Here is a 14331-nt window from a genome sequence, read left to right as displayed (position 1 = left end):
ATTGGCATTATGACAAACTGAAAATCCATGCTGTGCCTAGGAATCTAATTAAATTGAAAGGGGCATACCTTGTTACAGGAAGCTGTATCTGACACCTGGGCCTGCCCCAATACTTTTGTCCCCAAGTCAATAAGGCACCAATGGCAGTGGAAAAGGAGCTGCCCCCAGAATCATTTTTTGTGGATACAGCGGAGGGTTTGCTAATTTCCTTGGGCAAACCTCTAAGGTGGGCACAGGAGCTCTGCATAGTGGAAGAAGTGTTCTGCCATGCTGGATTTATGTAGAGAGTGGCTTTGTGGGATTGTTTGCAGTAGGTCACACAGGAACTGCTCCAGAAGTAGGTAGGTTTACTCATGAGAACTTTTTCCTTATTGGTTAGTGAGGTTTTAGGAGTCACCCCTACCCACAGGCTAGTGCCAAGTATAAATCTGATACTCCTGCTTACCCTTTTCAGAACACTACTCGGCCTGCAGAAGATAGAAGAAGGACTGCAACTGCTGTTGAAACCTGTGAAGAGACCTGAAAGCTTGGACCTGCTCCCACTTGAAAAGAAGAGTACTTCAAGGGTCAGTTGGCTGACCTTCAGCTAAGCCGCAGGGACACAACAAGCTTCAAGAAACCTTTTTCCCTGAAGAGCCCACTGACCAGTCCAATTGGACGAATCTATGACAAAATATCGACTACAAAAATATTGAGGTACAAAAATATTGCAACAAAAATATCAATGACAATAATATCGGGATCCTATCTCTAACTAGGTAAGTAATAAAATATCGAAAAAAATATATCAATGTCAAAAATATAGTTTTTTAGAAAATATTGTTTTTTTATTAATAAAAAATGTAATATTAATAAAATAATACTTATAAATAATATAAACATAGTTAAAAATATATTATAATATTTCAAATTAATAAATAATGTAATAAATTATAAATAAATGAAAATATAATAAATTACAAATAAATGTATATACATACATTAATAATATAATTAACAATTAATAACAATGTAAAACTAATTTAAAAAAATTACATTTTGGATAGCGTACAGGTAAAAATGACTATTCCCACTCCAGAGAGTGCAACAGTAGGGAAAGTGTTGGATATCGTAGGGATAAAAATTACTATTCCCACTCCAGAGAGTGCAACAGTAGGGAAAGTGTTGGATAGCGTAGGGGTAATAATTACTATTCCCACTCCAGAGAGTGCACAGTAGGGAAAGTGTTGGATAGCGTAGGGGTAACAATTACTATTCCCACTCCAGAGAGTGCAACAGTAGGGAAAGTGTTGGATAGCATAGGGGTAAAAATTACTATTCCCACTCCAGAGAGCGCAACAGTAGGGAAAGTGTTGGATAGCGTAGGGGTAACAATTACTATTCCAACTCCAGAGAGCGCAACAGTAGGGAAACTGTTGGATAGCGTAGGGGTATAAATTACTATTCCCACTCCATAGAGTGCAACAGTAGGGAAAGTGTTGGATAGCGTAGGGATATAAATTACTATTCCAACTCCAGAGAGTGCAACAGTAGGGAAAGTGTTGGATAGCGTGGGGTAACAAATACTATTCCCACTCCACAGAGTGCAACAGTAGGGAAACTGTTGGATAGCGTAGGGGTATGAATTACTATTCCCACTCCAGAGAGTGCAACAGTAGGGAAAGTGTTGGATAGCGTAGGGGTAAAAATTACTATTCCCACTCAAGAGAGCGCAACAGTAGGGAAAGCGTTGGATAGCGTAGGGGTAACAATTACTATTCCAACTCCAGAGAGCGCAACAGTAGGGAAACTGTTGGATAGCATAGGGGTATATATTACTATTCCCACTCCATAGAGCGCAACAGTAGGGAAAGTGTTGGATAGCGTAGGGATATAAATTACTATTCCAACTCCAGAGAGTGCAACAGTAGGGAAAGTGTTGGATAGAGTAGGAATAACAATTACTATTCCCACTCCAGAGAGTGCAACAGTAGGGAAAGTGTTGGATAGCGTAGGGGTAAAAATTACTATTCCCACTCCAGAGAGCGCAACAGTAGGGAAAGTGTTGGATAGCGTAGGGGTAACAATTACAATTCCAACTCCAGAGAGCAAAACAGTAGGGAAACTGTTGGATAGCGTAGGGGTATAAATTACTATTCCCACTCCATAGAGTGCAACAGTAGGGAAAGTGTTGGATAGCGTAGGGATATAAATTACTATTCCAACTCCAGAGAGTGCAACAGTAGGGAAAGTGTCGGATAGCGTAGGTGTAACAATTACTATTCCCACTCCAGAGAGTGCAACAGTAGGGAAAGTGTTGGATAGCGTAGGGGTAAAGATTACTATTCCCACTCCAGAGAGGGCAACAGTAGGGAAAGTATTGGATAGCGTAGGGGTAACAATTACTATTCCAACTCCAGAGAGCGCAACAGTAGGGAAAGTGTTGGATAGCGTAGGGGTATAAATTACCATTCCCACTCCATAGAGTGCAACAGTAGGGAAAGTGTTGGATAGCGTAGGGATATAAATTACTATTCCAACTCCAGAGAGTGCAACAGTAGGGAAACTGTTGGATAGTGTAGGGGTATAAATTACTATTCCCACTCCAGAGAGTGCAACAGTAGGGAAAGTGTTGGATAGCGTAGGGGTAACAATTACTATTACAACTCCAAAGAGCGCAACAGTAGCGAAAGTGTTGGATAGCGTAGGGGTAACAATTACTATTCCCACTCCAGAGAGTGCAACAGTAGGGAAAGTGTTGGATAGCGTAGGGGTAACAATCACTATTCCCACTCCAGAGAGTGCAACAGTAGGGAAAGTGTTGGATAGCGTAGGGGTAACAATTACTATTCCAACTCCAGAGAGCGCAACAGTAGGGAAAGTGTTGGATAGCGTAGGGGTATAAATTACTATTCCCACTCCATAGAGTGCAACAGTAGGGAAAGTGTTGGATAGCGTAGGGATATAAATTACTATTCCAACTCCAGAGAGTGCAACAGTAGGGAAAGTGTTGGATAGCTTAGGGGTAACAATTACTATTCCCACTCCACAGAGTGCAACAGTAGGGAAAGTGTTAGGGGTAAAAATTACTATTCCCACTCCAGAGAGCGCAACAGTAGGGAAAGTGTTGGATAGCGTAGGGGTAACAATTACTATTCCAACTCCAGAGAGCGCAACAGTAGGGAAACTGTTGGATAGCGTAGGGGTATAAATTACTATTCCCACTCCATAGAGCGCAACAGTAGGGAAAGTGTTGGATAGCGTAGGGATATAAATTACTATTCCAACTCCAGAGAGTGCAACAGTAGGGAAAGTGTTGGATAGCGTAGGGGTAACAATTACTATTCCCACTCCAGAGAGTGCAAAAGTAGGGAAAGTGTTGGATAGCGTAGGGGTAAAAATTACTATTCCCACTCCAGAGAGCGCAACAGTAGGGAAAGTGTTGGATAGCGTAGGGGTAACAATTACAATTCCAACTCCAGAGAGCAAAACAGTAGGGAAACTGTTGGATAGCGTAGGGGTATAAATTACTATTCCCACTCCATAGAGTGCAACTGTAGGGAAAGTGTTGGATAGCGTAGGGATATAAATTACTATTCCAACTCCAGAGAGTGCAACAGTAGGGAAAGTGTCGGATAGCGTAGGGGTAACAATTACTGTTCCCACTCCAGAGAGTGCAACAGTAGGGAAAGTGTTGGATAGCGTCGGGGTAAAGATTACTATTCCCACTCCAGAGAGGGCAACAGTAGGGAAAGTGTTGGATAGCGTAGGGGTAACAATTACTATTCCCACTCCAGAGAGTGCAACAGTAGGGAAAGTGTTGGATAGCATAGGGGTAAAAATTACTATTCCCACTCCAGAGAGCGCAACAGTAGGGAAAGTGTTGGATAGCGTAGGGGTAACAATTACTATTCCAACTCCAGAGAGCGCAACAGTAGGGAAACTGTTGGATAGCGTAGGGGTATAAATTACTATTCCCACTCCATAGAGTGCAACAGTAGGGAAAGTGTTGGATAGCGTAGGGATATAAATTACTATTCCAACTCCAGAGAGTGCAACAGTAGGGAAAGTGTTGGATAGCGTAGGGGTAACAATTACTATTCCCACTCCACAGAGTGCAACAGTAGGGAAACTGTTGGATAGCGTAGGGGTATGAATTACTATTCCCACTCCAGAGAGTGCAACAGTAGGGAAAGTGTTGGATAGCGTAGGGGTAAAAATTACTATTCCCACTCAAGAGAGCGCAACAGTAGGGAAAGTGTTGGATAGCGTAGGGGTAACAATTACTATTCCAACTCCAGAGAGCGCAACAGTAGGGAAACTGTTGGATAGCATAGGGGTATATATTACTATTCCCACTCCATAGAGCGCAACAGTAGGGAAAGTGTTGGATAGCGTAGGGATATAAATTACTATTCCAACTCCAGAGAGTGCAACAGTAGGGAAAGTGTTGGATAGCGTAGGAATAACAATTACTATTCCCACTCCAGAGAGTGCAACAGTAGGGAAAGTGTTGGATAGCGTAGGGGTAAAAATTACTATTCCCACTCCAGAGAGCGCAACAGTAGGGAAAGTGTTGGATAGCGTAGGGGTAACAATTACAATTCCAACTCCAGAGAGCAAAACAGTAGGGAAACTGTTGGATAGCGTAGGGGTATAAATTACTATTCCCACTCCATAGAGTGCAACAGTAGGGAAAGTGTTGGATAGCGTAGGGATATAAATTACTATTCCAACTCCAGAGAGTGCAACAGTAGGGAAAGTGTCGGATAGCGTAGGTGTAACAATTACTATTCCCACTCCAGAGAGTGCAACAGTAGGGAAAGTGTTGGATAGCGTAGGGGTAAAGATTACTATTCCCACTCCAGAGAGGGCAACAGTAGGGAAAGTATTGGATAGCGTAGGGGTAACAATTACTATTCCAACTCCAGAGAGCGCAACAGTAGGGAAAGTGTTGGATAGCGTAGGGGTATAAATTACCATTCCCACTCCATAGAGTGCAACAGTAGGGAAAGTGTTGGATAGCGTAGGGATATAAATTACTATTCCAACTCCAGAGAGTGCAACAGTAGGGAAACTGTTGGATAGTGTAGGGGTATAAATTACTATTCCCACTCCAGAGAGTGCAACAGTAGGGAAAGTGTTGGATAGCGTAGGGGTAACAATTACTATTACAACTCCAAAGAGCGCAACAGTAGCGAAAGTGTTGGATAGCGTAGGGGTAACAATTACTATTCCCACTCCAGAGAGTGCAACAGTAGGGAAAGTGTTGGATAGCGTAGGGGTAACAATTACTATTCCCACTCCAGAGAGTGCAACAGTAGGGAAAGTGTTGGATAGCGTAGGGGTAACAATTACTATTCCAACTCCAGAGAGCGCAACAGTAGGGAAACTGTTGGATAGCGTAGGGGTATAAATTACTATTCCCACTCCATAGAGTGCAACAGTAGGGAAAGTGTTGGATAGCGTAGGGATATAAATTACTATTCCAACTCCAGAGAGTGCAACAGTAGGGAAAGTGTTGGATAGCTTAGGGGTAACAATTACTATTCCCACTCCACAGAGTGCAACAGTAGGGAAAGTGTTAGGGGTAAAAATTACTATTCCCACTCCAGAGAGCGCAACAGTAGGGAAAGTGTTGGATAGCGTAGGGGTAACAATTACTATTCCAACTCCAGAGAGCGCAACAGTAGGGAAACTGTTGGATAGCGTAGGGGTATAAATTACTATTCCCACTCCATAGAGCGCAACAGTAGGGAAAGTGTTGGATAGCGTAGGGATATAAATTACTATTCCAACTCCAGAGAGTGCAACAGTAGGGAAAGTGTTGGATAGCGTAGGGGTAACAATTACTATTCCCACTCCAGAGAGTGCAAAAGTAGGGAAAGTGTTGGATAGCGTAGGGGTAAAAATTACTATTCCCACTCCAGAGAGCGCAACAGTAGGGAAAGTGTTGGATAGCGTAGGGGTAACAATTACAATTCCAACTCCAGAGAGCAAAACAGTAGGGAAACTGTTGGATAGCGTAGGGGTATAAATTACTATTCCCACTCCATAGAGTGCAACTGTAGGGAAAGTGTTGGATAGCGTAGGGATATAAATTACTATTCCAACTCCAGAGAGTGCAACAGTAGGGAAAGTGTCGGATAGCGTAGGGGTAACAATTACTGTTCCCACTCCAGAGAGTGCAACAGTAGGGAAAGTGTTGGATAGCGTAGGGGTAAAGATTACTATTCCCACTCCAGAGAGGGCAACAGTAGGGAAAGTGTTGGATAGCGTAGGGGTAACAATTACTATTCCAACTCCAGAGAGCGCAACAGTAGGGAAAGTGTTGGATAGCGTAGGGGTATAAATTACCATTCCCACTCCATAGAGTGCAACAGTAGGGAAAGTGTTGGATAGCGTAGGGATATAAATTACTATTCCAACTCCAGAGAGTGGAACAGTAGGGAAACTGTTGGATAGCGTAGGGGTATAAATTACTATTCCCACTCCAGAGAGTGCAACAGTAGGGAAAGTGTTGGATAGCGTAGGGGTAACAATTACTATTCCAACTCCAAAGAGCGCAACAGTAGGGAAAGTGTTGGATAGCGTAGGGGTAACAATTACTATTCCCACTCCAGAGAGTGCAACAGTAGGGAAAGTGTTGGCTAGCGTAGGGGTAACAATTACTATTCCCACTCCAGAGAGTGCAACAGTAGGGAAAGTGTTGGATAGCGTAGGGGTAACAATTACTATTCCCACTCCGGAGAGTGCAACAGTAGGGAAAGTGTTGGATAGCGTAGAGGTAAAAATTACTATTCCCACTCCAGAGAGCGCAACAGTAGGGAAACTGTTGGATAGCGTAGGGGTATAAATTACTATTCCCACTCCATAGAGTGCAACAGTAGGGAAAGTGTTGGATAGCGTAGGGATATAAATTACTATTCCAACTCCAGAGAGTGCAACAGTAGGGAAAGTGTTGGATAGCGTAGGGGAAACAATTACTATTCCCACTCCAGAGAATGCAACAGTATGGAAAGTGTTGGTTAGCGTAGGGGTAAAAATTACTATTCCCACTCCAGAGAGCGCAACAGTAGGGAAAGTGTTGGATAGCGTAGGGGTAACAATTACTATTCCAACTCCAGAGAGCGCAACAGTAGGGAAACTGTTGGATAGCGTAGGGGTATAAATTACTATTCGCACTCCATAGAGTGCAACAGTAGGGAAAGTGTTGGATAGGGTAGGGATATAATTTACTATTCAAACTCCAGAGAGTGCAACAGTAGGGAAAGTGTTGGATAGCGTAGGGGTAACAATTACTATTCCCACTCCAAAGAGCGCAACAGTAGGGAAAGTGTTGGATAGTGTAGGGGTAACAATTACTATTTTAACACCAGAGAGCGAAACAGTAGGGAGAGTGTTGGATAGCGTAGGGGTATAAATTACTATTCCCACTCCATAGAGTGCAACAGTAGTGAAAGTGTTGGATAGCGTAGGGATATAAATTACTATTCCAACTCCAGAGAGTGCAACAGTAGGGAAACTGTTGGATAGCGTAGGGGTATAAATTACTATTCCCACTCCATCGAGTGCAACAGTAGGGAAAGTGTTGGATAGCGTAGGGGTAACAATTACTATTCCATCTCCAAAGAGCGCAACAGTAGGGAAAGTGTTGGTTAGCGTAGGGGTAACAATTACTATTCCCACTCCAGAGAGTGCAACAGTAGGGAAAGTGTTGGATAGCGTAGGGGTAACAATTACTATTCCCACTACAGAGAGTGCAACAGTAGGGAAAGTGTTGGATAGCGTAGGGGTAAAAATGACTATTCCCACTCCAGAGAGTGCAACAGTAGGGAAAGTGTTGGATAGCGTAGGGGTAACAATTACTATTCCAACTCCAGAGAGTTCAACAGTAGGGAAAGTGTTGGATAGCGAAGGGGTATAAATTACTATTCCCACTCCAGAGAGTGCAACAGTAGGGAAAATGTTGGATAGCGTAGGTGTAAAAATAACATACTTATAAATAAATGTTTTATTTAAAATAATAAAAATATTAACTATTAAATAGATATAAACCATTTACAAATACCAATACATAATTATTAAAAACATGATGAGCAAAATATATGTAATTAAAAAAATTAATAAAAATACCATTTAATAATATTTAATTAACAATTACTAATTAATTAACAATTAGATAATTAACAAAATAATTATTTAAAGAACATTACTTAATTACATTTAAATTACTTCCCACCCTATTCCCCTATGAACCCACAACCCACTACAGAACATAATTATCAATTAATCAATTAATTACAATTAATTACCAATTAATTAAAATGAATTACCAATTAATAATTATTAATTTATAATTCCTACTAATTAATAAATAATTTAACATAATTAAATTACTTCCCACCCTATTCCCCTATAAACCCACAAACCGCTGCAGAACATAATTATCAATTAATCAATTAATTAAAATTAATGATCAATTAATTAAAAATAATTACCAATTAATAAATATTAATTTATTATTCCTACGAATTAATAATTATTTTAACATAATTAAATTACTTCCTACCCTATTCCCCTATAAACCCACAACCCGCTACAGAACATAATTAACAATTAATCAATTAATTAAAATTAATTACCAATTAATTAAAATGAATTACTAATTAATTAAAATTAATTACCAATTAATAAATATTATTTATTATTCCTAATAATTAATAATTAATTTAACATAATTAAATTACTTCCCACCCTATTCCTCTATAAACCCACAACCCGCTACAGCACTAAAATCCAAAATTTTATTAAATTACATAAAATTAAATTAAAAACATATTAAATACATAATAATATACAAACAAATATTTTAAAAATCGATATTAGTAACATCTAAATTATTAACATCGATATTACTTACATCGATATTTTTAACTTTGATATTACTAATATTGATATTAAATATATCGATATTACTTACCTTCTATATTTTCTCCATTCGATATTAAAACTTCGATATTAGTGTATGTCGATATTAAAATTTCGATATTTTGTCCACTTACCCAATTGGACATGCCACTGCACCCTGAAGGTGACTTCTTCTGGAGTGAGTCTTGACCCCCCCCCAACTACAAGGGCTGTTCCTAAGGTGAGAAATTTGGGCGTCATGTTTGACGATAACCTGAACTTTATGGCACATGCCAACCAAACAGCTGCAACAGCATTCTATAAATTACGTTTGGTAAAGAAGGTTCTGCCTTTTCTCCCTAAAAATGTAGGCAAGACATTGGTCAGCGCTCTTGTCCTGTCAGCATTAGATTATTGCAATGGCTTGTTTGCCAATGCCCAAATTAGAGTCATCAAGAAAATGCAGACAGTTCAGAACGCAGCAGCGAGACTTCTCACAAACATTCCCAAATTTAAACCAATAACTGAAGTCTTGAGAAGCTATCATTGGCTCCCCATTAGAAATCGAATTAAATTCAAAATCTTGTGTATTGTCTACAAATCATTACATCACCAAGCACCTCAATTCCTGAGTGACCACTTGGTTCCATACATTCCTTCTCGCTCACTCCGCTCAGATAAACAGAATGATCTGATTGTTCCACGGACTAAGTTAGTCAACTGGGGAGACAGACGTTTCCTGGTTGCTGCTCCAAAACTATGGAACACACTCCCTCAATCCATCAGATCCAGTTCAAATCTTCTTGTTTTCAGAAAGAAATTGAAAACATGGCTGTTTAACCTCTAGTACCCATTGCTAATCTCAGGAGAGTTGTTTAGATTACAGCGCCGAGACGCCTGCGGGCATTTGTTCGCGCTTAAGAAATGTTAAAAATAAATAAATAAAATAAATAAATAAGGCCTTGGGGCCCTTGGTGGTGTCAAAGTATACTCCTCGTAACGCACTGAAAAAACCTAGGACTTAGAAACATTTTGGCTCCAATGACCTCAGGAATACCAGTATAAACCTGCCAAGTCAATGTAATGAAGGTGTACAGCCTCTGGGCCAAATATTTAGATTGTTCACGCTCAGAGCTTTTCTATAACAGCAAATCTGTTTCAGATAGAGATCGCGGATAGGTAATATGGACTCATGGAGCTCTTTTTCAGCCTTGCCCCACTAGCGGAATTCGAGGTCCAAAAAAGTGAGACTAAAGGTAGAAATCTTCACCAGGCAAAGGTTCTAAAAGTATCTGACCGAGCTCCATTGCAGTCATCCTTATATTGTACCTAAGGGCCATGGAAGTGCGGCCAGATGATCACGAAGTGCACTTAACTATTTTTGGAGCAAATTTTAAATTTCAAATTTGAAGATTCATATCTCCGGTTTTTTTTTTATTGCATTGGGTTTTCAACTTTTAAAGTATTTTTTTTACTTGTAACTGCTTTACATGTTTTCTTAAATTAAGCTTGCCTGCTCAATGCTATAGCTACCAGGGGTTCAGCTCAAATTTAATTTACTGAAACCGTTAGTGGACCTAACAAGACCAGTGACATTATTATTTGTGGATCGACAACCATAATCCACTTTCTCACAGTTTCTAGTTGGAATGATGTAAATGCCTTTAGATAATCGGTAGCAGTTACTTGTATATTGTAGAACAAATTCATACATCCAGTGTTGGAGAGGCAATCAGGTTGACCGCTGTTGATTTTAATGTGCTAGAACTCCTAAAGTTTGTCTGACTGAATATACTTTTCAAATTGACAAGAGACAATTTTATTTCAAGTGCGATCTGTAAAAAATCTTCCTGCCCAGAGGTAAGCACTATTTTATAGTTTTCAATCAGTAATTCAGAAAATGTAAGCACAGGAGTAGAGTCTCATATTTCACATTATAAGGTACCATGGCCAGAGTTTATACCAGCGCACTCAAATCCCAGTCCCAGGTAACCATAGCACTTTATTATATCCTCATGAGTTGGTGCTGAGCAAAAGGAGTGAGCAGCCACTAACACTCCTCAAGTGGAACAGAAAAGTCCCAAACCATATATTGCAAAATGCAAGCACTCACAAAAATCGAACGTCTTCAAGGTAAGTTACTGATGAGCTGACTTTAATGTCACACTTTTAATGTTATTGTTATTATTGTCTTGCCAACACGTTTCATCATGTTCATGTCAACAATGACTTCACCAGGGCTATGGCAATAAGTTATCCTTGACCGGTATGAAAAGAAAGGTCTCGCAATATGTTATGCAAAGTCCAAAATTATAAACTATCCAGCACAAACTGGTATAGGTGAGCGGGTACCCACGTTTTAATATCAATTCCTTTGTGAGTTCCCATCAGTAGGGAAAGTAACCCATTCAAAATCAACAATCATGTCTCCATGTATGACTTGATTTCCTTGAACCCCGTTTTATTTTTTAGAATGCTTGCATTTTGCTATACTCATTTTCAACTTGTTTATTACAACTTGTCAGATACAACAGAGTTCCTTTTGTAGTGATGCTCATCCATTATATTTAAGGTGGTGGACTGTTTAATTTCAGCCAACCCTTAATTGTCAAAGTAATGCAAAAACTAATCAGGATTGTAATGACATGAAGTAAGTGACTCATAAATAGTGAGGGGCAGATTTACAAGGAACTGACGCCTCTGCATAGATGCGTCAATTTACTTGCGCCATTGCCAAATTCACTTGCGCCACCATGGATGCACTGTATTTACAATACAGTGCTCCAAGGCGCAAGGATTAACAGATGCATCAGAAATACAGACGCATTGACACAAAAGTGACGCATCACTGGAGTTACTCATGAAAGTGATGCAACTCCAGCAATGTGCCTCACCACATAGGTAAGTACCATACAAAAAGCCCTGCGTCATTCCTTGAGCCTAGTCTGAGCAGGCATAGGGATTTTGACGCATTGAAGACATAGAGTGACGCAGTGAAATTTTATAAATGTCACTACGTCTACTGGGCTTTTTGAGTGGGAACGCCTAGCCTGCACACATTACACCTGGCGCAGGTATAATGTGACGCAGGGCTTTACAACTGACACATTTCCCTAGATGCGTCACCTTGTATATTGGGCGCATTGTTTGCGTTGCCGTTACGTCAAAAAAAGTGATGCAATGGCGGTGCAACAAGGCACATGGGGCTTGTAAATCTGCCTCTGACATTATAATAAGAATGATACATTGTTGACATGTACTGCTTATATGGAAATAAGGTCAGAATATAGGAGACTGATTTGTGAAACAAAAGCAGAATGTAGAGCATGAAAGTCTATGTGGACACCTGTTTTAGCTAATTATACAAAAGCTGAGGATTTGGAAATAATGATGAGACCTATTTGGCTGATCCTACTAGATTCATTTAAGATGGAGGCAATAAAAGACATAATTTAGTGATACATAATTGGGTGGGAAGTTTGGATTCTGTCAAGAGTGATATGTGCAAGCTATTCCTGATGGGCATCAATATTTTTTCCATTTATGAGAGGGATTACCATCAACAGAGTAATTCTGAATTCAAGGAGAAGTGTTTTAATCAAACCATTAGAAAAGAAGGTGAACTGTGTTGATCTGCCGGAATAGCACTTTATTTTCCTTCTTGACTCTATGACCAAATAATATGTCAGACTAGTGCAGCAACATTTCATATCCTGGTCTTTAGAAAAGGGTATAGGCTCTCATGAAAAAGGGGATTGTTGAAAAAAAAAATATTCAACATTCAATCATTGTTGATTGTCTATATGGGCGTTTGCTCGAAGGTTCACTGAAGTGGAAGGTAATTTGTGCTGCTTCTTCGTGGACTTCAGCATTTAATTTAGTTGTCTGTGCATAACTGTGGCATGAACTCCAGGCATTAGAATATCCCATTACGTCTTTTAGGAATCTTACAGAGGCTTCATAAATGTAATTGTCACAGGTGGTATGTGATTTAAATGCGAGTCTTATAGATAGCATTTCAATTAAAAATGGTTTAAAACAGGGATGTGAGCTGGCACCTGTTTTTTTCGTATGGATGTACTTGGGTGTTCCACTTGAGAAATTGATTGACTTTCAGTCAGTTTCACTCAAAACTTTCAGTCAGTTTCACTCAAGATGGGGGCCATACACAATCCCAGCTTATTGTAAGCAGGTGACTAAGGGCCTGATTACAACTTTGGTGGTGCTGCACAAGGTCTGTCCTGCCACCACACCGCCAAAGCTGGGGTCAGGCCACCTGCCAGAATAGGAGTTTCCTCCTGTCCAGTGGGTTTTTTGTTTTGAAGTTCCCATGGTGGTGCCCAGAAAATGGGCATTGTAAAGAGAATGCCAAAAACAGTTCCTGCACGGCATAAGATAAAAGTCCATGCACACAGGGGGGCATGTATTGTCTCCCCCCCTGTGTGCATCCACATGCAGGAGGCACAGGGGCCCCCTTTTCTTCCTCTCCACCGCAGGGTTCATGGAAGAGGATCCCTATGACACACCCGGACAAGAGGAAACTCATAATATGCTTTCCTGGACCGCAGCAGTCTCAACAAGCGTATTTCAGCACCTGACATGCAGCAAACACCACCAAGGAACAGTGATTCCCTTGCAGCTGTGGCAGGGGTGTGGCAGGGCTGTGGAGGTCCGACCGCCCGATTCGTAATAGGGTGGTAACGAGATTGCCAGTGCAGTGCCCCCACAAGTCTGGTGGTCCTCGTAATCCTGCCCATAGTAAGCATGGAATACAAACCCCTAGGTCTCAAGTGTAAATTGGAAGAACCTCAAACCACTGTAGTCAAAATAAAGTTATCATCAGTACAATGTAGGAGTTGTAATGGCATCTATTGTTTTTTAAACAACATCCTTGGGTCAATGGAATTTTGCAAATTCAAGGAACTGACTATTTTATCAATTTTGAATTGGGAGGCCCTTATGAGCTCAGAATGAACTAAGCATCAGCTATAGTGAATGGTCTCCAGCGTTTCAATAGACTCTTTGGAGGTCATTCAACAGATCCTTTATTAATTGCATTCAAGGAGAAGGTAATTCCCCAGACTCTGGTTGGAGCAGGAATGTTAGTCCTCATTCCTAGTGTGAACTGGCAAATAAAAACAATTGTGGAACAATGTTTAAAGAAGTAACTTTCTATGGTTTCAAATTTAACTCTTTCACTACTCAACTGGCGTTAATGTACATTATGAAATGCTATCCACAATATGCACTTCTGATATCGGTATATGTCAATAGTGGAAAAGCCTTCCACCCCCCGGCAGCCATTATTATCTTTCACTGCCTAAGGATAGAGGGAAGGAGTTTGCCGATGCTTGATCCTTTCTGGACACTAGCAAACTCCTTAGGGATACAGCCCAGTGATCAACTACTGGGCTGTCTCATTATGAATGTCACTTGAGATGT

The 14331-nt window shown here is 40.4% G+C and overlaps 1 long non-coding RNA gene across 1 annotated transcript in view; it reads right to left on the bottom strand.

Annotated features, from left to right (window-relative positions):
- The window catches only part of LOC144762666 (uncharacterized), a 246326-nt gene that overhangs the window by 136459 nt on the left and 95536 nt on the right, over positions 1-14331 (bottom strand). The window lies entirely within an intron of this gene.

Source organism: Lissotriton helveticus, chromosome 6 (genome assembly GCF_964261635.1).
Source record: "Lissotriton helveticus chromosome 6, aLisHel1.1, whole genome shotgun sequence".
Lineage (NCBI taxonomy): Eukaryota > Metazoa > Chordata > Amphibia > Caudata > Salamandridae > Lissotriton > Lissotriton helveticus.
This window is presented reverse-complemented; position numbering and strand designations above follow the sequence as displayed.